We start from the raw sequence: 24,735 nt of genomic DNA, 5'->3' as shown, positions 1-24,735 counted from the left end.
TCTCTCCCCCTCGCTCCCTCCTCCCTCTCTCTCTCCCCCTCGCTCCCTCCTCCCTCCCTCTCTCTCCCTCGATCCCTCCTCCCTCCCTCTCTCTCCTCGCTCCCTCCTCCCTCCCTCTCTCTCTCTCTCTCTCCCTCCCTCTCCAGGTGGAGGTGTTATATATACATATACTCAGTGGGATGGATCACGGCTCAGATCAGGGATGCGACGGGAATAGCCTTCCCCCTCCTGCAAGGTGTGATGGGAATAGCCTTCCCCCTCCTGCAAGGCTCCCGGCGGTCCGGGTGACGATGAAAGATGATGGGCAGGTGGAAACTTCTAGCCCTGCACATTCAGCTGGACCACGCTGGGAGCTGTCAGTGAGGTTCATTTTGTGATGCTTGTGATTTGTGGGCAGGGTTAAGTTAAGCCTCAACAATCACTCATATTAGCAAACTTATTTCATTTCAAACTACACATTTCTCTAGTACGGCACTATGGGTTCTTTATCATAATGAACGATATCAGCAAAATGTCCACGATAAGTGGGCAGTTTGGTCGGTGTCGATAATTTTCGGTTTATCGTCCCAGGTCTGAGATGCTACAATGCCAATATTCTATCCGGCTCCCTTTTATAGAAGTCGAGATATTTTATAGTCATTTTTCTCCAGTTGACTACTTCTTAGTGATGACTGAAAGTAACTGATGGCTATATGAACTTTCTTACTTCACCTTGTCAATTAGAGAGGATGTTAAATTGCTAGGATACGTATCGTGGTCCCGTGTGGCTCAGTTGGTAGAGCATGGCGCTTGCAACGCCAGGGTTGTGGGTTCATTCCCCACGGGGGGACCAGGATGAATATGTATGAACTTTCCAATTTGTAAGTCGCTCTGGATAAGAGCGTCTGCTGTTCCTAGGCCGTCATTGAAAATAAGAATTTGTTCTTAACTGACTTGCCTAGTTAAATAAAGGTAAAATAAAAATAAAAAAAAATGACGTAAATTAACCTAGCTGGGATATAATGATAGTACATCACTCTCAAAATGGCTGACATAGCTGTCAATGAAATACATCAGTGCAGGCATTCAGCACAGCCTCCCGAAGAGGCAGATCACATCCATCACAGTGACTGGCCGCAAGGCCAACGATGAACTAGTTATATCTGAGGGCACAGGAACTAGCCTGAGTCCCTCATATGTTTGTGCTGTCTTGCCAACCGCAATGTCAACGTCACGCCAAAGTTGCACAAGACAGCACAAACAGAGTTGGGAGTCAGGCTAGACAGGAACGTCCCTCAGAGTTCATAGTGAGTTGATGAATTATGTGTGTAGTTGGCAACTCAATGTGTTTTTGAACTGCACACACTATAAAGAGACTCCTCTCAACTCTCTGGAAAAAGTTAGCCTGGCTATATAATCTATTTTCCTGTATTCCAACAGTTTATTTTACAGTGGGGACTGAGTGTGTATTGTCATGCTGTCCTGCGTTATTGTTCTCCTGAGTAGGACAACAGGTGGCTCTGATAGTACAGGCCCGCCGCGTCGCCATGACAACCCACAGCACATTGTAAATAAGGTCAGAGTTGATGGGAGCCCATTGAGATCTAAATCTATAAGCGGATATTTTCTACCTCCCCTAGCAGGCACTGTGAGGCCCACCTTTTAGTCTGTTTCTGACAAGATGTATGTGTCAAGGAGAGGTTCCGATGACAGCCTCGAATGTGCCTTTACCTCACCACACACGTAGTTTGTGTCAGTCCAGACACACTTACAGACACTGAAACATTGACACCACTGCTACTCAGGAGAAGGCCAGAGGAAAAGCCTTCCCACCCACACACCCACCGCAGCACTGCTCACTGATTGAAAACACAGACCTGCACGGAGCCAAGGACACATTGAAAGGAGTCTGAGATGTAGTCCCGTGGTTGCCGTGGTCGGACAGAAAACAGTCCCACAGGAGAGCATGCCTCAGTGAAGGTCCAAGCGTAGAACAGTATACTTCTGGAATATAATGCTGGGCTTTAAAGGGGAAAAAACATGCTGTGAAATTCAGTGATTCTTTGAAAAATACAGTTTTCAATTATTTTCAGAGTTGACTGGCAAATGATCATAGAATCTTGACATTGTTTTGAATACTGCTATGCTCCTATCAGACCACCATTTTGTTTCCCCACATGCAAATCAAATGCCTTGTCCTAAGGTACCAGAGCAGGTGACATGGTCACCCGGACTCTATTGTCATCCAGAATAGACCACCTGAGTCAAATAAAAACTACAATGCATTTTACTCTGTCACCTTGTCACCTATTGTTTAAGCTGTGAGTGACGTGGGTACCAGTGTCTTCAGTAAAACTAAGTTCCTGACTACATGTAGGGATCAGCTTTTTCAAAGCTATCCTAATCAACGCAGATCCCATAGACTGACATATAGACCTACCCGCTGGGCACTGGTAGATACTATTAGGGTCTAACTGGCCAGTCTCTTTCAACTTGGGAACTGCCTATACTTCATGTTCTCTCGTCAAGGTCTTCACTCTCTCACGGAGCGACAGTCAACCAGACTCCTTAGCGGACTCAGCTATCCCTGGACACTTGGACCAAGTCTGGCCAAGTCAGCCTGTGTGTCGTTAGTGACTGTGTGTCTCCGTGGGGATAGTCACAGACTCCGTAGTGATCAGTGCCCTGATAGTGACTGTGTGTGTGTGTGTGTGTGTGTGTGTGTGTGTGTGTGTGTGTGTGTGTGTGTGTGTGTGTGTGTGTGTGTGTGTGTGTGTGTGTGTGTGTGTGTGTGTGTGTGTGTGTGTGTGTGTGTGTCATTAGGGGTAGGTTAAATTTAGCAGCGAGGCTGATATCTGCATGCCAGGTCCTATCTGTCCCTTTACCCCCTCCCTCCCTCTCTCTCTCCTTCCCTCCTCCCCAGTCTTTTCTCTCCACTGCACCACACTGTCCTTTTATCCAGTCCTCTATCACAGCAGCGTCTCATTCCCCCTCTTTCTGTCTCTCTCTCTCCCAGGCACGCTCCCTCTCTCTGTCAGCATCGGCGGGAGAGTGATTCACCCCCCTCCTCCCCATCGCTCTAACTGGATTGTACAGACAGAGGCAAGCTGAGGACACAGGAGAGGAGAAAAGGGGCTCGATCAGGGAAGGAAGACGTGGAAACACCACACACTGGATAACATTTCCTCTCTGCTGGCAGGAGGCTACAGAGAAACACAGTGACACTGCAGCAGTAGCAGCAAGCAGCAGTCTGGACTACAGCTTTGACTCACCGCTCTCTGAGGTAAGACTGGTTGTCAGCTACACGCTGCAGCTAAACCCAGAGAGGGAGGTCAAACTACAGGGACTTCTCTCTCTGTACCCATGACAACCCTCTTTGTCTACAGTATTTCCTTCAGTTTATCATGTGCATTCTACAGTGTATGGAGACAGGCTGGTGTTGAGTGGGTGTTGCTGTGACGGTGTTGTGGCTAATCAGACAGGGCAGGTAGACTGCATGAAGGGAACATGTAGTGACCACATAGACCCCTCTGCTCACTGTTGTATTCTCAGTGAGGTCAGCTGAGGGAGTTGGTTTACAGATCCACTATCAATCCTATTGACTCCTGTTGATTTGACATCTTTGCATCATTACTGATGTTTTGGGTGCATATCTGCATGAGTATTGATGTTATGTTTGTGTATCTGGATAGAATATTGTACTAAAAAAAGGTGTTGTCTAGAACCGAAAGGGTTCTTTGGCTGTCCCCATAGCATATCCCTTTGAAGAACCCTTTTGGTTCCAGGTGTAACCCTTTTGGGTTCCATCTAGATCCCTTTCCACAGACGGTTCTACCTGGAAACCAAAAGGGTTCTACCTGGAACCAAAAATGATTATCCAATGGGGACAGCCGGAAAACCCTTTTGGAACTCTTTTTTCTAAGAGTGTCGATCAGTTTCCAGTTAAACATAATCCCATGTGATTGACTGCAGCTAATATGAACATATCTATCGATTGTCAACTGAGAAGTGCAGGAAGTAGTTACCACCTAGTCCACTGGGCAATAGTGACGTTAAGTTCTGATTATCTTCTAGTCAATTTCCTTACCACACATCAAAGACAAAGATCAACAAAGATGGCCTATGGATGTTCTACATTGAAGTGGTACAGTGATAGCAGCAGGGTCTTTCCAAAGGGCAGCGGGTCCAGGCTCAGGGCCCTGTGCGTCTCAGATCACCAGGGGGCTGGTGGGGAATATGGAGGGGCCGAGCCAGATCGGGTTATCAGGCCTTCACCCAGCAGCTCCGTTTTGACAGAGTCGTCCCAGAGCAGGGAGAGGGAGGCGGATGCCTGGCCGTCATCAATACATTTTAGCAGCGACCAGATTCTTCTGGTTGTGGATCAGACTGGCGCAAACATGGCGCCCAAAACAAGCCCCTCTGTGTTTGGTCGTCATTTCTCAAGCTAGAGCAGATGATTCCCACGTTTAGAGTAGCTCATTTAGTGGGCACAGTATGGTCAATATGTGACCCAAGAGGAGTCGGTCGTTCAGGGTTCCTAACCTAAAGACCATTAGAACTCCTTCAACATTGTTTACATTTATGTTATCAATTCCCGGGAGGCTCCAGGGTTTGGCATGGCAACCCTACAGTGGTAAAGCACATTGGATGTTTGTGTAACATGAAAAGGACCACATCATCTTCGGTGACTGACCTTTTAAGTTGATCCCTCTTGCCTTAAGTGGGAACATTAACGGTCACCAAGTCATTCAGCGTCAACGCCTACCTTTCTCCTTGTGGACATACTTTCTATAGTTCAGAACTTTATGTCAATCCCTCTAGCGTTAAAGTCTGAACATTTAGTGTCACCAAGGCATTCAGGAAACAAACAGCTATAGCGTTAGTCAGTGACTGCCTCTCCCCTCGTCTAACCTGCTAACTGTAGTTGAGAACTTTATGTCAATCCCTCCAGAGTTGAGTCTGAACATTAGAGGTCATAAAACAGGAATGGTCTGTGTCTGTCTTCCCTCATCTATAACCTGCCGAAGCTCCATGCTCTTCTCTAGACATGCCCTGATAAGCCTAACACTAAACCTAAACCCAACACTAATCTGTGCTGTAAGCAAATATTTGTCCTGACAGAAGGACACCCAGCAATGCTCCATATGAACTTTTAAAAGGCCAGGAGACCCGACAGAGTGGTTTGTGAGTCCAAGCGACGGGCTAACACATACAACCAGGCCTGACCTGAAATACTTTAAGAAATGAGGAGATGGGAAACGTGGATTCATATTAACGACCATTGTGTATGTTGCCCGTATGTTGTCAATGGACCGTGCGGTGCATTCTGGGTACAATCCCACAAGGAGTGCCCTCCTTCAAGGAGTCAATGGGAGTCAATTGGGCGCCAGCTCCAAAATCCAACATTAGCATGAATTACGTGAACAAGAAGCACAACATTACAAATCTTTTCTGAGATGTGAGATAATTAACTTGTTCTCTGTAATATCATATAGCTTTGAAATCGGGACATTTCGTACTTTTGAGGACAATAGGCAGGTTTCTCGACTCATACCTTCATAACATTTTATTATTACGTCTTTTACTTTTCTATTATTTCTCTATTTTCTTTCTCTTTGCGTTGTTGGGAAGGGCCCGTAAACATTTCACTGTTTGTCCACACCTGTTGTTTACGAAGCATGTGCAATTTGATTTTATTACATTTTGATTTGACTTTTAGAAGGGATTGCTTGACGATTAGGTTAGCAACCGCATGACAACATGAACGTGATTGGTTGACAGTCTGCTGGGTGGGGCAGCATAGTACTTTCCTCTATTCATTGGCCAATGAGTATCCCATCTCCTCATTTCTTAAAGTATTTCTGGCATGGCGTGGCCTATCCGTGGTGCCTGCCTCCTCAGGCTTTGTAATCTGACTGTAAGCCTGGGATGTGGTGTGGCAGCTAGGGCCTAGGGAGGGTCTGAGGGTGTGTGGATGTGGTGTGGCAGCTAAGGCCTAGGGAGGGTCTGACAGTGTGTGGATGTGGTGCGACAGCTAAGGCCTAGGGAGTGTCTGACAGTGTGTGGATGTGGTGTGGCAGCTAGGGCCTAGGGAGGGTCTGACAGTGTGTGGATGTGGTGCGACAGCTAAGGCCTAGGGAGGGTCTGACAGTGTGTGGATGTGGTGTGGCAGCTAGGGCCTAGAGAGGGTCTGACAGTGTGTGGATGTGGTGAGACCGCTAAGGCCTAGAGAGGGTCTGACAGTGTGTGGATGTGGTGAGACAGCTAGGGCCTAGAGAGGGTCTGACAGTGTGTGGATGTGGTGAGACCGCTAAGGCCTAGGGAGGGTCTGACAGTGTGTGGATGTGGTGAGACAGCTAGGGTCTAGAGAGGGTCTGACAGTGTGTGGATGTGGTGAGACCGCTAAGGCCTAGGGAGGGTCTGACAGTGTGTGGATGACAGTGGCTGGTAAAACTGTAAATCAAAGGTCGGGCTCATAGTAATGGAACAGTATCAAACTGTCATTACTATGAGCTGCCCTCCCCTCACCAGCCTCCACTGGTGTATGCCCAGGTTACATGTGAAGTCCCAGTAGGAGTGTACAGGATGTGTGGGGTGAACAAGGGAGACAGGGGGGTGAGGAGAGAGGGATCAAGGAACAGCTGAATCAGCAGAGCCCAGGGATTTGGGCTTATAAATTCCATTGGGCCATTTGTGCAGAGTGATGGATTGGATGGGATACTGATGCAGTGTTGAGCCCATGGTTACCGTAGAGATTGTTACCTTGGTTTGGCACCGGCATGCTCTGCCGTCTGGTTCCTTCAGTGTGATTGACAGTTTGGGGGAAGTGGGGCAGTAATCAGTACATCAGACTGACAAGCATTAGTCACACCTGCTGCTGTCTAGAGCTAGAGGGGAGTTGGGTTAGTGATCTGTTTACCTTCAGAGTTGTGTGTTGTGTGTGTGAGAGTTTGTGTGTCCGTGCAGGTATCAAATGAATACTTGAACAGGTACAGCTGATGCCGCTGTAAGGCCAGATATGAGGCCATGTCTGCAGGCAGTGAGATCTTCACAAGTTACTTGCCACCATCATTCTGTCTCATTAACATGTGCTGTGAGGCCGTGGCCCCTAATACCAACCATGGCTGTAGACTCCTCCCTTCTTCCCCTCAGCCAAATCCCTTCACTAAGGGTTTAAGGGGGGCTGGCCGGGGTGTTTGCCAGGCTTCATCAACACTTCATCTGTCTCCTCATGACAGTAGTTGGATTCTGCAGTAACACTTCTTTGGCCCCAATTGCAGATGCACTGAAACCACACAGGGAGTTTCTTCAGAAAGTTGACACAGGTGTTGACTGCATTAAAACCGACATACCCCACAAGCTGCCCCTCCTACTGCTGTGGACATTGATACTGTGCATGCAGGCTTTTGTTCCAGCTCAGCACAACCACAACCACACCTACAGTACCAGTCAAAAGTTTGGATACACCTACTCATTCAAGGGTTTTGCTTTATTTTTACTATTTTCTACATGATTCCATATGTTATTTCATTATTTTGATGTCTTCACTATTATTCTACAATAGAAAATAGTAAAAATAAAGAAAATTCTTTGAATGAGTAGGTGTGTCCAAACTTTTGACTGGTACTGTAATTCAACAAATCCAATAGCACCAAGCCCTGGACTCACTGAACCCAGTGTGTTAGTGCTGGACCAGGTCTTGTGGTTTGTCCATCATGTGGTCTGAGGGAGGCCATGGAGGGGGCTGGTCAGAGAGACAGGGGCCAGAGAGGGGCCGGGTTTGAGATGGGGACTGGTCAGAGAGACAGGGGCTAGAGAGGGGCCGGGTTTGAGATGAGGGCTGGTCAGAAAGACAGGGGCTAGAGAGGGGGTTGAGATGGGGGATGGTCAGAGAGACAGTGGCTAGAGAGGGGGTTGAGATGGGGGATGGTCAGAGAGACAGTGGCTAGAGAGGGGGTTGAGATGGGGGATGGTCAGAGAGACAGTGGCTAGAGAGGGGCCGGGGTTGAGATGGGGGCTGGTCAGAGAGACAGAGGCTGGAGAGGGGGTTGAGATGGGGGATGGTCAGAGAGACAGTGGCTAGAGAGGGGGTTGAGATGGGGGATGGTCAGAGAGACAGTAGCTAGAGAGGGGGTTGAGATGAGGGATGGTCAGAAAGACAGTGGCTAGAGAGGTGGTTGAGATGGGGGGTGGTCAGAGAGATCGTGGCTAGAGATGGGGGATGGTCAGAGAGACAGCGGCTAGAGATGGAGTTGAGATGGGGGATGGTCAGAGAGACAGTGGCTAGAGAGGGGGTTGAGATGGGGGATGGTCAGAGAGACAGCGGCTAGAGAGGGGGTTGAGATGGGGGATGGTTAGAGAGACAGTGGCTAGAGAGGGGGTTGAGATGGGGGATGGTCAGAGAGACAGTGGCTAGAGAGGGGGTTGAGATGGGGGATGGTCAGAGAGACAGTGGCTAGAGAGGGGGTTGAGATGGGGGATGGTCAGAGAGACAGTGGCTAGAGAGGGGGTTGAGATGGGGGCTGTAGCGGGGTTGACCAGTGCCAGTGGGACCCGAGCCAAGCACATGTAGCTCCCCAAAGAGCAGCGAGGTTGCTTCCTTTTTAGACCAGGTATCCTGTTTCCTCACAGAATGCCACTGGTGTAGTCTCTGGGAAAAGAGCTCTCTATATATATATATATCTCAAGAGAAATTCTAATGTTGTTCACCCCCACATCTCCTCCTCCTTCTGCCTGCCAGCCACAATGCTGTGCCTTGCTGCACATTGAAGTTAAATATCAGCATGTTTATTTTTAATCCTCTATTTGTCATTTAGAATCACAGCATAGCTTCAAGCTGCACTGCAGTCATTGTATCTGTGGGTTGAAGGAGAATTCAGAGCTGTAGGGACTTCTATCTCCCCAGTTAGAGAATATGGAGGGAGGCAGAGAAGTGAGTTGTTTACTAGTCCCACTTACATTTACATTTTACATTTAAGTCATTTAGCAGACGCTCTTATCCAGAGCGACTTACAAATTGGTGCATTCACCTTATGATATCCAGTGGAACAACCACTTTACAATAGTGCATCTAACTCTTTTAAGGGGGGGGGGGGGGGGGTTAGAAGGATTACTTTATCCACTTGAGACCTTCTGGCCTAGTTACCAGAGTGACCATGAGCTCTGTCAAAACAAGCCTGCACTGCAGTATTTACACAGTTCAACATACCTTTTTTCCTACAATCAAGTCAAACCACACAATGGTCTTTGGGTACTGCGTTGTACAAACAGCTGATAGACTCCTCTCACAGATAGATAGAAATAGGTACACTCTTAGAAAAAAAGGGTGCTATCTAGAACCTAAAAGGGTACTTCGGCTGTCCCCATAGGGGAACCCTTTGAAGAACAATTTTTGGTTCCAGGTAAAACCCTATGAGGTTCCAGGTAAAACCTTCTGTGGAAAGGGTTCTACATGGAACCGCATAGGGTTTTACCTGGAACCAAAAAGGGTTCTTCTAAGGGGACAGCCAAAGAACCCTTTTGGAACCCTTTTTTCTAAGAGTGACAGATTTCAGGATGAGACAGGTGTATGTAGGGGTAGTGGTAGGGCTTAAGTAAACAAATATACACATTAAATGGTTGGTCTGATTGTATCCTGCTCAGACTCCTAAAGCCACAGAGCAGACGGGGAGCATTGGCCACTCGCTGCGTCTATACACAGTACATTAGGCCTGGAGTGATGGATGAGCGTCCGTGCTGCATTAGACACTCAGCAGCAGATGAAAAGGCCTCATTTTAATGGCTAAAGTGCCGTGCCTGTGTAATCCTATAGCTGGGGTGTTACAGGGTGAATCCGCAGCTTCTAAACTTGTCAGAGGAGGCTGGACCTGCTCAGCCTGAGGTCCAGACTAAGCCTGGTGTGAGACAAATTGCTGGTGAGCTAGTGAATAAAGAAGGGATTGGGTTTTAGGCTGATTGGATGAACCATTTCTGGATTGAACATATACAGTGCATTCGCAAAGTATTCAGACCCCTTCACTTTTTCCACATTTTGTTACATTACAGCCTTATTCTAAAATTGATGAAATAGTTTTTTTCCCCTTCATCAATCTACACACAATACCCCATAATGACAAAGCAAAAATAGATTTTTAGACATTTTTGCTAATTTATAAAAAAAATAAAAACACAGAAATATGTTATTTACATAAGTATTCAGACCCTTTGCTATGAGACTCTAAACTGAGCTCAGGTGCATCCTGTTTCCATTGATCATCCTTGAGATGTTTCTACAACTTGATTGGAGTCCACCTGGGGTAAATTCAATTGATTGGACATGGTTTGGAAAGGCACACACCTGTCTATATAAGGTCCCACAGTTGACAGTGTATGTCAGAGCAAAAGCCAAGCCATGAGGTCGAAGGATTGGATAAGACGGCACAAGTACTGGGTTCCCTGCTAAATGCGAGCTAGTGAAAGAATAAAAGGTAATTGAGTTCCAATTGGTTAAAAACGGCCCCACTGGTTGCAGTGACCCTTGTTGTTGTCCTGTCTATGACATCACGTCGCTAGGGACGGTCATACTAAAAATGACAGAGAGCTTATCTTGTCACAGCCACACCTTGTGCCACTCTGGAATTCATCAAACGTCAGGAGCAATTATCAGGCTATTTTCTCCCCCTAGAACATGTTCTCCTCAACCGTTCCCTTCTTATTTAAGGCTACTGATTGACTGAGGCATGTTACACACACACAGGATTGGATATGAGCTCTGGCCTCCAGGACACAGCATGGTGCAGTGTCAGGCTGGCATGGGGCCCAGAACTGAGCTACCCATAAGGTGTGAGGAGGGTACAGTACACCGTCTGTCTGCCATATAGTCCAGTTAGACCTTATAACAGGCCTGGCTTAAGCTATGGCCCAATCTCTCTTAGACTGCAGCCTTTCTCCACATCGTCTTTCCCTCAGGATACCAGTAAAGGAAGTAGGGCACAGTGGTGTGGAACATTCAGATAGAAATATATTTAGTAGAACAGACATGGCTCTATTACATGTAGAGTAAGGAATCTTGTCAGCTCTTTTAATGACATGTCTATCTGAATGTGACCCAAATGACCTGCTAGGGGGTTTTGGTAGTTAGGGGCTCGCTGTTGATAGCTGTTTTGTTTATTTGGATCCTCATTGGCCTTTGCAGAAGCAGCATCTACTCTTCCTGGGGTCCACAGCTATATCAATACCACAACAGATCACTTAGATCTACAGCCATGCTTCGCTAGCTAATCATTGCCAGGAATAATCAACCTGGGCCCGGTTTTACAAAAGTGTTGGCATTTAGGCTTACGAGCGTTTTAACGATGCATCTTTCCTACAACGGCCGAAGATGTAAAATAGGTTTCCCAAAACACCACGCAGAGAGAACGTTCGCTAAGTGCGTCATTGAGGCATGGGTCGATACTGATAGGATCGAAAGGCAACGCTGCTCTCGGATCAGCTTTCTCTATTCAAATCTTACCTTAACATTCTAATTATTCCACAGTACTGACGACAGATCATCTCCTAGAAAGATATTATCACCTATGGCTGCAAATATTAGGCAGCTTATTATAATGCTTACTCTATAATAATGCACTAAATCAAGATTTGGCACATCATTGCGCACATGTTGTTACACATCATGAAATATATTGAGACAAATTACAGACAGTAGCCTACAAGTATCAAAATAGAACTAAATTGATTGAACGTTAAATGTATTGCAATATGATTTACATAGGCCTATAGCCTACCGTAGGCAACTTTGTATTTGTAGTCAACTTTGTTGTGAAGTTATCAGCTGTCACAGAGAGACAGATAAAACATGGGATTCTATGTTTAGCGCAGATCTTCTGTGTTTAAAGTGACTTGGGAGGGCAAAAAAGCATCTAACGACGCACTGTTCACCCGACGTGCTACCTGTCCCAGACCTGCTGTTTTCAACTCTCTAGAGACAGCAGGAGCGGTAGAGATACTCTGAATGATCGGCTATGAAAAGCCAACTGACATTTACTCCTGAGGTGCTGACTTGCTGCACCCTCGACATCCACTGTGATTATTATTATTTAACCCTGCTGGTCACCTATGAACATTTGAACATCTTGGCCATGTACTGTTATAATCTCCACCCAGCACAGCCAGAAGAAGACTGGCCACCCCTCATAGCCTGGTTCCTCTCTAGGTTTCTTCCTAGCTTCTGGCCTTTCTAGGGAGTTTTTCCTATCCACCGTGCTTCTACACCTGCATTGCTTGCTGTTTGGGGTTTTAGGCCGGGTTTCTGTACAGGACTTTGAGATATCAGCTGATGTAAGAAGGGCTTTATAAATAAAATTTGATTTGATTTGACTTAGCTGTTCTACGAGTGGTCTGAGGCGGTCGTTAGATTAAGAGCGTTTTCAAGTGCAACGTTATTAACGATGTTTTTGGGAAACAGCTCAGAGATTTAACGATGCTCCTACGATACTTCTGGGAAACCGGGCCCTGGTGTTTTCTATCTTAGATTTGTTAGCGTAAAGGTTCAAATATCCAAACAGGAGACACCAGCCAGTGTTAGTCAATACATTACGAGCAATACAAGTGAGTGGTTTTAAATAGCCGATCAATTCCCTCTTTCCCAGCGAGTCAATCAATGAGGAGATGCTTAATGCTTAACTAATCACCATCAAGGGGGAAGAGTGACATCAATTGTGACCTCGACAGCTGGTCAATGGCCTAATTGGTTACCTCAGCCTGCTGCGCTAGAAAATAACAATATGTGTTATTCTTAGTAAAGAGTTCAAAGCTTATTGAACTGATATTGTAGCTGTCCAAATTCTTAGATACATGAGATTTCAGTCTGACAGACAGACAGACAACTACCCTTGAGGGTCTGCAACAGTGAGCTAAACTGGTTATAAATCAACTATGGATGTTTTCACTGTGTGGCTAACCATTTAGTTTGATTAAAAACACCACATGGATTAAACAGAAATGTACATGTATTTACGTATATGTAAATTACAGATATCGAAATATATGTTTAAACCTGATATGTACATATTTAAAAATATTAACAAAAATATATGGACATATTACAAAATTGGCCATTTTCATATACTTCTACATAGAGGTTTATACACTGAGTATACAAAACATTAATAACACCTGCTTTTTCCATGACCAGGTGAATCCAAGTGAAAGCTATGATCGGTTATTGATGTCACTTGTTATTAAATCCACTTCAATCAGTGCAAAACGCAACTTTGGAAACCTAATGCTAAGGTACCAGAGGTCAATGAGACTCGACATTATCATCGGGGTAGAAAATATTGTGAGGTGTGAGTGTGCATTTTACACATACATTTTACAAATAATGTACATATATTTTATTTATTTATATATTTGATAAATACATTTTCCCAATATATTTAACTATATTAGGTATATATATTTAACCTCCCACCCCATCCCCCGTAGTGGGGCGGATCGAGTGACCCTAATTATAGCAGGCAGCGGGCCGTTGGGCAGGCGTGGATTACAGAGAGATCATCCCGCCTCAAGTCTGGGCACATAAACACACCTTTATTTAACTAGGCAAGTCAGTTAAGAACAAATTCTTATTTACAATGACGGCCTACCAAAAGGCAAAAGGCCTCCTGCGGGGATGGGGGCTGGGATTTAAAAAATATATATATATATAGGACAAGAGAGACAAACACAACACTACATAAAGAGAGACCTAAAACAAAAACATAACAAGGCAGCAACACAACATGACAACAACACGGTAGCAACACAACATGGTAGCAGCACAAAATATGGTACAAACATTATTGGCACAGACAACAGCACAACATGGTAGCAGCACAAAATATGGTACAAACATTATTGGCACAGACAACAGCACAAAGGGCAAGAAGGTAGAGACAACAATACATCACGCAAAGCTGCAAGGACAGAGGCTTAATAACGGCAACACGAGCACTGCAACAGCTAGCCCCACTCCAACAGCTAGCACTGCAGCATTTAGCACAGGCTAGGCTAGCTCCACTGCAGCAGCCATCACAGGCTAGGCTTGACCCACTCAAACAGCCATAGAGCATATATGCGTGAAGGCTAGGCTAGCCCCACTCCAACAGCTAGCAGGGCCTAATTAGCAGCATGGCTAATAGCCATAGCCGCGTCTTGCTCAACAGACTATAAACTGTGGGACATGTTAAGGACGAAGCATAGAGATGGTTCACATTTCTTGGAGCCATTTCTCTTTTTTGGGGCTTTCATGACTCCTACTCAGCAGAATGAATCCAGTGATATTTTATAATCCCGTGTGGGTATTTTGTATAGGCCTGGTGTTTACTGAGAAGGAAGTGACCTTTGCAATATAGCCTAGTTGGCCTCTTCACATATGAGCCTTTCAACTGTGAGAATTGCCTGATAACATAACTGGTCTACATTCCTAGCATCAATGTGTTCTGTATTTTTTTTAACCTTTATTTTACCAGGTATGTTGACTGAGAACACATTCTCATTTACAGCAATGACCTGGGGAATAGTTACTAGGGAAAGGAGGCAGGATGAATGAGCCAATTGGAAGTTGGGGATGATTAGATAGTCATGATGGTATGAGGGTCAGATTGGGAATTTAGCCAGGACACCAGGGTTACCACCCCTACTCTTACAATAAGTGCCATGGGATCTTCAGTAACCACAGAGAGACAGGACACCCGTTTAACATCCCATCCGAAAGACAGCACCCTACACAGGGCAATGTCTCCAATCACTGCTCTGGGGGACAAGGATATTTTTTTAGACCAGAGGAAAGTGTGCCTCCTACTGGCCCTCCCATCCAGGGACCGACTAGGACCAACCCTGCTTAGCTTCAGAGGCATGCCAGCAGTGGGATGGATGCAAGGTGTATGGTATGGAGGTCTAGCTGAATATCCACCATTACTTCTCTCCTCTTCCATACTGGAGCTCCACTTCTTGTTTTACATGTTTCCTTCCCCTTTCCCCAGTAGGGGGCATAAAGCTCCAAGCTAAAGTCTGAAAAATGGAACTTGAAGTTTTTGACATCAAGTGGACTAATTGGATCATAGTATGCTTAACTTATTCTAGTATTCTTAGATTCTTAGAAAGGGCCTGGTATTCTTAGTACAGTGGTTGGCACACAGTGCCATTACATTCATTGTCCCATATCGTACGATGCCGGAAGCAGCAAAATACTGAGGATATATATAGATAGGCTATCATTGTAAGATTGAACGTGGGCGTAGAGAGGCATACCATGCTTTTATGGGAGAAATAGACCAGAGAAACGGACATGGGACTCTTTCAAGGGGAGACAACAGACAAGACTGTGAAGGGTTACAAGGTGGTGTCACTCCTCTCCAATAGATGAACGGTCAGAAAGAGTCAACCAGAAACACTGAGAGATTAGAAAACCCTACAAAGAGGGATTTTCAACCTCCGCAAACGGATTGTTGTGTATACTTCAGTTGGCGTGACGATGAGAAGGAATCAACTGACTTGTTGTGAGGTCACTCGGGGTCATAAGGTCGTAGTGGTAGGTATCTTTTAATTTCGTATTTTAGTATTGTTTATTATTTTTTAAACTGCACTGTCGGTTAGGGGCTCATAAGTAAGCATTTCACTGTAAGGTCTACACCTGTTGTATTCGGCGCATGTGACTAATACAATTTGATTTGATTTGATCTCTCAGACAGGTCAGGGTGAGTCAGGCCTAGACATGAACAGTTACAGGACGTGGTGAAAGGAGGAATCACCATTCAGAGGGATCTAGGCTGTATCAGACACACTGACAACCTGATGACCAGCCTAATGGACCCTATTACCCATTTCTGCGTTCTTGTCAGTCCTTTGTCAGAGACACTGATCTAAGGTCAGCTTTGCATTTCTTTCCCTTATGGTGAAGGTAAGAATTTGGGAAAAGTCACTAATCCTAAATCAGTGTTTACAGGTGCCTTCTGCCCAGAACTTCCAGAGAGGATAGGCTCATTGGGAGGAGGGTCATGATATCTGCATAGTGCCTTTAAGAATGATGTTATCTTACTCAGTGCTGCTGTGGCGCTTGTGTGCAGGATACAAAAGTTACAAATTGCTGCCCTCTGCAGGTTATCCTGTAAAAAGCATCACCAGAATGTAGAGCTTTAGGCCAATGCATTTTTTTGAAACGTTTCAATAATTTAGCAGACGCTCTTATCCAGAGCGACTTACTGTAGTGGGGCATTTTTGTACTGGTCTCCCGTGGGAGTCGAACCCACAACCCTAAAGTTGCAAACGCCATCCTCTACCCACTGTTCCACAGAGGACCCTATGGAGTGAGCACTCTTCTTCCTACATGGGAAAACAGTATAGAGGACGCTACAACTCAAGTTTATGCTGTAGGCTGCACTACAGTATGTCAGACATTTGAGAGTAACATTTACCATGGCGATTTATGATACGCGATCATTACCATTGCTGGCTCAACATAGCCTAGTGACATCTCTATAGCTATATGAGATGGCGCCAACAGACATGGCAGCTCTGCTTCTAGCTCCTAAGAAACGTTGCAGTATTGTAAAACAAATGTTGTGTTATCTCTTACATTATTAGCCCAGAAAGTTTTTTTGTGTTAGATTTCTAATTCCATTATTTTACAGTGCATTCGCAAAGTATTCAGACCACTTGACTTTTTTCAACATTTTGTTACTTTACAGCCGTATTCTAAAATTGATTAAATTATTTATTTTTCCCTTATCAATCTACACACAATACCCCATAATCACAAAGCGAAAACAGGTTTTTAGATTTTTTTGCAAATTTATAACAAAAAACATAACTACCTTATTTACATAAGTATTCAGACCCTTTGCTATGAGACTCTAAACTGAGCTCAGGTGCATCCTGTTTCCATTGAGCATCCTTGAGATGTTTCTACAAATTGATTGGAGTCCACCTGTGGTAAAGTCAATTAATTGGACATGATTTGGAAAGGCACACACCTGTCTATATAAAGGTCCCACAGTTGACAGTGCATATCAGAGCAAAAACCAAGCCATGAGGTCGAAGGAATTGTCCGTAGAGCTCCAAGACAGGATTGTGTTGAGGCACAGATCTGGGGAAGGCTACCAAAACATTTCTGCAGCATTGAAGGTCCCCAAGAACACAGTGGCCTTAAATGGAAGAAGTTTGGAACCACCAAGACTCTTCCTAGAGCTGGCAGCCCGACCAAACTGAGAAATCGGGGGAGAAGGGCCTTGATCAGGGTGACCGAGAACCCGATGGTTACTCTGATTCTCTGGTCTGATGAAACCAAGATTGGTATTTTTGTATTTTATTAGGATCCCCATTAGCTGTTTCAAAAGCAGCAGCTACTCTTCCTGGGGTCCACACAAAACATGAAACATGACATAATACAGAACATTAATAGACAACAGCTCAAGGACTGAACTACACACAAACTATCTAGGTCAAGTAGGGGAGAGGATGGTGCCGTGAGGTGTTGCTTTATCTGTTTTTTGTAACCAGGTTTGCTGTTTATTTGAGCAATATGAGATGGAACGGAGTTCCATGCAATAAGGGCTCTATATAATAGTGTACACTTTCTTTCATTTGTTCTGGATTTGGGGACTGTGAAAATACCCCTGGTGCCATGTCTGGTGGGGTAAGTGCGTGTCTCAGAGCTGTGTGTAAGTTGACTTTGCAAACAATTTGGGATTTTCAACACATTCATGTTTCTTATTAAAAGAAGAAGTGATGCAGTGTCTCCACTCAACTCTTAGCCAAGAGTGACTAGCATACATAGTATTTATTTCAGCCCTCTGATTACAATGAAGAGCAAGACGTGATGCTTTGTTCTGGGCCAGCTGCAGCTTAATTTGGTCTTTCCTTGCAGCACTCGACCACACAACTGGACAATAATCAAGATAAGACAAAACTAGAGCCTGCAGAACTTACTTTTTGTAGTGTGGTGTCAAAAAAGCAGATCATCTCCTTATTATAGACCTCTCCCCATTTTTACAACCATTGAATCCATATGTTTTGATCATGACAGTTTACAATCTAAGGTAACGCCAAGTAATTTAGTCTCCTCAATTTGTTCAACAGCCACACCATTCATTACCAGGTTCAGTTGAGGGAATGATTAGTACCAAATACAATGCTTTTAGTTTTAGAGATGCTCAGGACCAGTTTATTACTGGCCACCCATTCCAAAACAGACTGCAACTCTTTGTTAACGGTTTCAGTGACTTCATTAGCTGTGGTTGCTGATGCGTATATGGTTGAATCATCAGCATACATGGATACACATGCTTTGTTTAATGCCAGTGGCAGGTCATTGGTAAAAATAGAAAAGAGTACAGGGTCTAGGGAGCTGCCCTGCAGTACACCACACTTTACATGTTTGACATTAGAGAAGCTTCCATTAAATAAAACACTTTGAGTTCTGTTAGATAGATAGCTCAGAATCCACGATATGGCAGAGGTTGAAAAGCCATGACACATACGTTTTTTCAACAACAGGTTATGGTCAATAATATCAAAGGCTGCACTGAAATCTAACAGTATAGCTCCCACAATCTTCAAATTATCAATTTCCTTCAACTAATCATCATTTGTGTCAGTGCAGTACATGTTGAGTGCCCTTCTCAGTTGTCAATGCCAGGAGGTTTGTCATTATTGACCGTTAACAATAATTTTTCTACTGTTGAGTGCCCTTCTCTATAAGCATGCTGAAAGTCTGTTGTTAATTTGTTTACAGAGAAATAGCATTGTATTTGGTCAAACACAATTTTTTCCAACAGTTTGCTAAGAGCTGGCAGCAAGCGTATAGGTCTGCTGTTAGAATCAGTGTAGGCCGCTTTACCACTCTTGGGTAGCGGAATTACTTTGGCTTCCCTCCAGACCCGAGGAAAGACTTTACTCTAGGCTCAGATTAAAGATATGACAGATAGGAGTGGCTATAGAGTCAGCTACCATCCTCAGTAGCTTTCCATCTAAGTTTTCAATGCCAAGAGGTTTGTCATTATTGATCGATAACAATAATTTTTCCACCTCTCCCACACTAACTTTACAAAATTCTAACTTGCAATGCTTTTCTTTCATTATTCGTTTTTTTATGCATGAGTACAATGGCTCACTGTTCGTTGTTGGCATTTCCTGCCTACGTTTGCCCACTTTGCCAATGAAGTAATCATTCAAATAATTGGCAACATCAAATGGTTTTGTGATGAATAATCCATCTGATTCAATGAAAGATGGAGTTGAATTTGTCTTTCTGCCCATAATGTCATTTAAAGTACTCAAGTTTTTTTCCATCATTCTTTATATCATTGATCTTGGCTTCTTTTTGTTGAGTTTAGTCACATCATTTCTCAATTTGAAACAGTCAGTTTCTTAACAGGTGCATGTTTATCAATAATTGGAAGAAGCAATTTCATAAATTCATCAAATGCAGCGCCTGGATGCTCCTTATTAATCACATCAGACCAACAAATATTTTTAACATCATCCACATAAGAGTCACAGCAAAATATTTTGTATAATCTGTTATACACTATTTTAGGCCCAGCTTTTGGAACTTTGGCATTCCTGGATATAGCCACTATATTGTGATTACTGTATCCAATGGGTACAGTAATCAAAATATTAATAAACATGTGATTGATACATGTGGAAGATCTTGTTCTTGTAGTGTTTGTAAACACTCTGGTAGGTTGATTAATAACCTGAACCAGATTACAGGCACTGGTTACAGTGAGAAGCTTCCTCTTGAGCAGACAGCTTGATGAAAACTAGTCAAAATTCAGGTCCCCAAGAAAGTAGACCTCTCTGTTTACATCCCATACACTATCAAGCATTTCACACATATTATTTAGATACTGACTGTTAGCACTTGGTGGCCTATAGCAACACCCCAAAAGAAAAGGCTTTAGATGTGCCAGGTGAACCTGCAACCACAACATTTCAATAACACTCTACACAAGATCTTCTCTAAGCAATACAGGGATATGACTCTGAAAATATACAGCAACACCTCCCCCATAAGCATTTCTGTCTCTTCTATAGATGTTATATCCTTGTATTGCTACTGCTGTATCATCAAATGAATGATCTAAGTGAGTATTAGAAATGGCTAATATAGGGAATGTTATCTGATGTTAGCAAGTTATTGATTTCATTAAGCTTATTTCTAACGCTACATATATTCATATGGGCTATTTTCAGCTCTTTCCTGGGTAGCTTATCAGAGATAGACATGATATGGAAAAGAGCAAACAAAGCAAGAGAAAAAAAGATACTTTCAGCAGTCCATTAATCAATTGGTGTGTGTGCTGCAGGGTTGAAGCTACAAACCCATAGGCTTGAACTCTTTGGCCTGAATGCCAAGGTTAACCTTCCAACAGGACATCGACCCTAAGCACACAGCCAAGACAACGCAGGAGTGGCTTTGGGACAATGTCCTTGAGTGGCCAGAACCCGGACTTGAACCCGATCGAACATCTCTGGAGAGACCTGAAAATAGCTGTGCAGCGACGCTCCCCATCCAACCTTACAGAGCTTGAGAGAATCTGCAGAGAAGAATGGGAGAAACTCCCCAAATACAGGTGTGCCACGCTTGTAGCGTCATATTCAAGAAGACTCGAGGCTGTAATCTCTGCCAAAGGTGCATCAACAAAGAACTGAGTAAAAGGTCTGAATACTTATGTAATAGTTTTTATTTTTAATAAATTAGCAAAAAAATCTAAAAACTGTTTTTACTTTATCATTATGGGGTATTGTGTGTAGATTGATTAGGGGAAAAAATATATTTAAATCTTTAAAATAAGGCTGTAACGTAACAAAATGTGGTAAAAGCAGAGGAGTCTGAATACTTTCCGAATGCATTATTCTTTTAGATCAGTGTGTATTGTTGTTCATTGTTAGATATTACTGCACTGCTGGAGCTAGGAACACAAGCATTTCGCTACACCTGTAATAACATCTTCTAAAAATGTGTATGTGACCAATAAAATTAGATTTGATGGCATAGAACATGTCCCAGGTGAGGTTTCATGTACAGGGCAGCAACAAGTGCAGTGTAAGTGTGGGGTCTTGACCATACGGAGGAAGGAATGGAGAGTACCAGGCTGGCTGCACCAGTAAAGTTCATCATGATGTGTCTTCTGCCCCGGGATGGGGGGCCCATGTGGTGATAGAACATCCCAGAAATTCACACCCAACCCGGTGAGTCTTGTCTGCGACCGCCAACCGCTGTGTTGATATGCCAGTGCTCCGGGCCGGTGGAAGTGGATATTTCCCTGAGAATGCATCACGCTTTCATAGCCTGCTGGTCCCAGATAATACTGTATGTGCTTCAGCCAAATATTGTAATATAGCCTGGTCCCAGATCTGTCCCAGATATATACAGTGTGCTTCAGCCAAGTCCTCTGCTCTGACTACTGTTGTCATGTTTGGCATCACCATGAACGAACATAACAGAGAGGATCTATACAGATCTGGGACCAGGCTCTTTGTACCGTATTCCGTAAGAAGAGACCCAACATTAATGGCCATGACCTGAAAACATACTGTGTCTGTCTCCCCATCTCTCTACAAAAACACATCCATGGAAAATCCAGGAACATCTGTCTGTGTCAGTACTCCTGAGGGTTTGGCAGCTTCCTCCCTGGGCTCTGGTGACAGCTGCCTGCAGGGTGTGAAACCAGGGGGTGGTGGGTGTCACTCACTGACACCTCTCATCATAATCACCTGCATAAATTAAAAGGTACAGTGTGTTGCTAAAGATGATATCGCGGTTTGCCCCCATTGCCAACTAATGAAACAAGAGAGTCAGTATCAAATATACTGTATGGAAGAGCACACTCACAGAGATATACAGACACAGATTCATGAATATCAAAGCTCAAAAGTACAGTACAAGGCAATAAGTTTATACTTTATAGACTGAAAATTACAGAGCAGAGCAGTACATAAACAGACAAACATACAGACAGACAGACACACACACACCAACCCATACACCAACCCTAGGTCCTTCTGCATTCCTGGTTGGTCATAAAAAGTGGGATTGGAGTTTGGCATCTGGCCCAGACCATGAGATCATGTGATATAATCCCCATGGCAACCACTACACCTCAACATAAGCAGACAGACTGACACACGCACGCATGGACGTCTTCCCAGACAGACCCCTCAAGCCAAACCTGGCAGGACCTCTGTGTAGAGACAGGATCTGTCTTTCCTCTCCTCCCAGGGGGACGTAGCCCTTTGTCCCTCTGTCAACAGCTTGTGTCATGCTACTTGAGCGAGGCCTGAGACTCTAAACAGATTCCTCTATTTGTTTTGGCCGCTGCGTGGGAGTTCGACGAGGAGGAGGAGGTTTGGATGTTTGCATCCAGCATAGGGTTGTGTTGTATTTTCATGTGTCTTGTAATTCATCATCAGGTTTCACCCCTCGTCCTCTCTCTTTCTGGGGACCCTTAGGACTGTGTTGCACTAATGCACGTGTCATGTCATATGTCACTGTGTGTCTACTCTGTACTCTGGGGCTCATGAAGTTGGGATCATTCTTGGTATGAGTTGTAGCCATGCTGGCTTGAAGGTTATGTTTTAATTCAATGAGCTATACTGTAGGTGTGGTGACAGAAATTATAATGTAGTGACGCAATATACTTAAAGTTAAAGTCCACTCATGACAATCTCAAGAGGCACTCCTGCAAATTAAAACATTTAAAAGTCAACACTTGGTTATCTCTAGATAACTAAAGTTGATTCGATTGCATCACTTGGAGCACTGCAAAGCACTGTGGCTTAGTATTTACACTCCCTGCTATAGGCCCACACGACAGCAACGGAAATATAGGTCTACAACAACGTCATATATAGAGGCGTTTTAGAATAGCATACTTTATGGCCGTACTAAAACATCCTGTTCGCCTGACCCGCTCCTGAACATCTCTCTGGTCAGTTTGGAGGAATTACAGCCGTGTGTCCCCAGCAATTGATTTATCTCAGAGTTGTGGAATTCCCAAATGAGTTCTCTGTTGTAGCAGGAAACTCAGGGAATGGTTTTATTGCCCGGCGCCCCATCCACCTCAGAGTCTGAACTGTGATCACTGCCCGTAACCAAGGAGATCACCCTGCTGTTTGTAAACAATTCATTTTCTAGGGGCTGGCGCTGGATGGAAAAGCCTGTAGGCCTTTCCCACTTTCAGTTCACAGTATTTGGAGAGAAAAGTAGCCTTTATTCGCTACTAACACGCTAACAACCACACATGCAAAAACACTTACTGATATTAACACTAACTTTAACATAATAACAAGTGTAGATAGTAGGCATGTTGGAATTCAGGATGGGAATATCCAGATGATTAAGAAACTCCATAGGCACAGCTATAAACAGTTTGGAGGTCGTACTCCGAGCATGACTGTGGTATGCACAGAGTGTCCCGGGCCAAGGAGCTGGTGTGAAATACTTTAGGAGAGTGATAAAGGTGAATCATGGAGAAGAGTATAAAGCATCATGGATGATTGATGATGGTCAAATACAGAAGGACAGTAAGGTGGCATCAAGGCTACGCCTCGGCTGCTAACTTTACTGTATCACTAGGTTACGCCTCGGCTGCTAACTTTACTGTATCACTAGGTTACTCCTCGGCTGCTAACTTTACTGTATCACTAGGTTACACCTCGGCTGCTAGCTTTACTGTATCACTAGGTTACGCCTCGGCTGCTAACTTTACTGTATCACTAGGTTACGCCTCGGCTGCTAACTTTACTGTATCACTAGGTTACGCCTCGGCTGCTAACTTTACTGTATCACTAGGTTACGCCTCGGCTGCTAACTTTACTGTATCACTAGGTTACGCCTCGGCTGCTAACTTTACTGTATCACTAGGCTACGTGTAGGCTGCTAACTGTACTGTATCACTAGGTTACACCTCGGCTGCTAACTTTACTGTATCACTAGGTTACACCTCGGCTGCTAACTTTACTGTATCACTAGGTTATGCCTCGGCTGCTAACTTTACTGTATCACTAGGTTACACCTCGGCTGCTAACTTTACTGTATCACTAGGTTATGCCTCGGCTGCTAACTTTACTGTATCACTAGGTTACGCCTCGGCTGCTAACTTTACTCTATCACTAGGTTACGCCTCGGCTGCTAACTTTACTGTATCACTAGGTTACGCCTCGGCTGCTAACTTTACTGTATCACTAAGTTACACCTCGGCTGCTAACTTTACTGTATCACTAGGTTACGCCTCGGCTGCTAACTGTACTGTATCACTAGGTTACACCTCGGCTGCTAACTTTACTGTATCACTAGGTTACGCCTCGGCTGCTAACTTTACTGTATCACTAGGTTACGCCTCGGCTGCTAACTTTACTGTATCACTAGGTTACGCCTCGGCTGCTAACTTTACTGTATCACTAGGTTACGCCTCGGCTGCTAACTTTACTGTATCACTAGGTTACGCCTCGGCTGCTAACTTTACTGTATCACTAGGTTACGCCTCGGCTGCTAACTTTACTGTATCACTAGGTTACGCCTCGGCTGCTAACTTTACTGTATCACTAGGTTACGTGTAGGCTGCTAACTGTACTGTATCACTAGGTTACGCCTCGGCTGCTAACTTTACTGTATCACTAGGTTACGTGTAGGCTGCTAACTGTACTGTATCACTAGGTTACGCCTCGGCTGCTAACTTTACTGTATCACTAGGTTACGCCTCGGCTGCTAACTTTACTGTATCACTA

The 24,735-nt window shown here is 44.4% G+C and overlaps 2 protein-coding genes across 3 annotated transcripts in view; one reads left to right on the top strand and one right to left on the bottom strand.

Annotated features, from left to right (window-relative positions):
* The window catches only part of LOC139532510 (uncharacterized protein alr4393), a 55,544-nt gene that overhangs the window by 13,734 nt on the left and 17,075 nt on the right, over nucleotides 1–24,735 (bottom strand). The gene's annotated exons all lie outside the window — the stretch shown is intronic.
* The window catches only part of LOC139532509 (filamin A-interacting protein 1-like), a 66,100-nt gene continuing 44,263 nt past the window's right edge, over nucleotides 2,899–24,735 (top strand). Inside the window, exon 1 of one of the 2 annotated variants that reach the window (XM_071330203.1) lies at nucleotides 2,899–3,262. The gene's annotated coding sequence lies outside the window, so the exon portion shown is untranslated. Of the gene's footprint in view, nucleotides 3,263–21,613; nucleotides 21,740–24,735 lie in introns of those variants that run through there. The other variant, XM_071330204.1, reaches the window with a different exon arrangement.

Source organism: Salvelinus alpinus, chromosome 10 (assembly GCF_045679555.1).
Source record: "Salvelinus alpinus chromosome 10, SLU_Salpinus.1, whole genome shotgun sequence".
Classification (NCBI taxonomy): Eukaryota; Metazoa; Chordata; class Actinopteri; order Salmoniformes; family Salmonidae; genus Salvelinus; species Salvelinus alpinus.
Note: the sequence above shows the minus strand (reverse complement) of the source record. Positions and strands in the feature narration are given on the sequence as shown.